This window comes from Priapulus caudatus, unplaced genomic scaffold, assembly GCF_000485595.1.
Source record: "Priapulus caudatus unplaced genomic scaffold, Priapulus_caudatus-5.0.1 Scaffold812, whole genome shotgun sequence".
Lineage (NCBI taxonomy): Eukaryota > Metazoa > Priapulida > Priapulimorpha > Priapulimorphida > Priapulidae > Priapulus > Priapulus caudatus.
In genome coordinates this window covers 97,162-98,433 of record NW_014577873.1, presented here as the reverse complement: position 1 = coordinate 98,433, position 1,272 = coordinate 97,162, and the positions used below count along the sequence as shown (strand labels likewise).

General features: G+C 49.6%; 1 protein-coding gene across 1 annotated transcript in view; it reads left to right on the top strand.

The window, feature by feature from the left end:
* The first annotated feature begins 164 nt into the window (after positions 1–164).
* The window catches only part of LOC106813705 (serine/threonine-protein phosphatase with EF-hands 2-like), a 22,389-nt gene continuing 21,281 nt past the window's right edge, over positions 165–1,272 (top strand). Inside the window, exon 1 of the mRNA XM_014817913.1 lies at positions 165–299. The gene's annotated coding sequence lies outside the window, so the exon portion shown is untranslated. The remainder of the gene's footprint in view (positions 300–1,272) is intronic.

The following is a 1,272-nucleotide window of genomic DNA, read 5'->3' as shown; positions in this document are numbered from 1 at the left end:
TATATATATATATATATGTATGTATATATGTTGTGATTCGTGCGAGCATCGATTGTGCTGCCACCTTGGCGGTCGGCGGCAGCGCTTCGTTGCCGCGGCAGCTTTGTAGGCGCAAATGACACTGAGCGGCTCGCGACTCCACACCTGCGCGGCAAGGTGTGCGGCTGATTGCACGCGACGAGTGAGGGAGAGAGAAAGATAGATAGATAGAGAGAGAGAGAGAGAGAGTTTAGGAAAGGAAGATACGCGACGGTGCGATGTGATGGACATGTGAAGACTACACGCTCGGAGCATCTACAGTAAGTGACCCGGTGGTATAGCGGAGACCGAGCTCGTGCTCTTTGATATGCGGCGAGATGCTCACAATGCTTCATCCAATGCAGTATTAGCGAGATTGGATGCGGCATTTTTATGTGTAATATGGGAGGATGGCGCAGTATATCCAGTATGGCGCAGTAATCCGGTATGTAAAAGGTTGGCAGGTCTATTTGTGTTGTAGGGGAGGTTGGCATAGTAAGCTATATAGTGCAGGTGAGGTTTGTGTGTACACCTGTATACTGTATGGAATGTTTTCAAACCAAGCTGTAGGGTAGGGGAGGTTGTCATAGTAACCTGTAGTGTAGGAGAGGTTGTCAAGGTAACCTGTAGTGTATGGGAGGTTGGCATGGTAACTTGTAGTATAGGGGAGGTTGACATGGTAACCTGCAGTATAGGTTAGTTGCCATGGTAACCTGTAGTGTAGGGGGGTTGGCATGGTAACCTGTAGTGTTGGGAAGGTTGGCATGGTAACCTGTAGTGTAGGGGAGGTTGGCATGGCAACCTGTAGTGTAGGGGAGGTTGGCATATCTACTTGTAGTGTAGGTGAGGTTGGCATGGCAACTTGTAGTGTAGGGGAGGTTGGCATATCTACTTGTAGTGTAGGTGGGGAGGTTGGCATGGGTAACCTGTAGTGTGGGGGACGCCGTTGCTTAGCTCGTGCATGTGGTGTAGGGAGTTGGAGGGCCCCCCCTGTAGTGTGGTGATACTGGCACGCAACAAATTGTATTGCGTGATACTAGTGCAGACATTTGTTAGTGCTGAATGCTGGTAAACTCACACGGTTGCCCCGTATGGGGATCCACTGCGCACTCACCTAATCGTAAGTGGAAGCTTGGTATGCGCTCACTTGTTCTGTGAGAGATTGGTATGGTCGACCAAAACTTGGTATGTGTAGGAACGATTGCTGTGTGCAGTCTGTATGCGAGTTGCGCTGATATGTTTTCATGTGTTCCG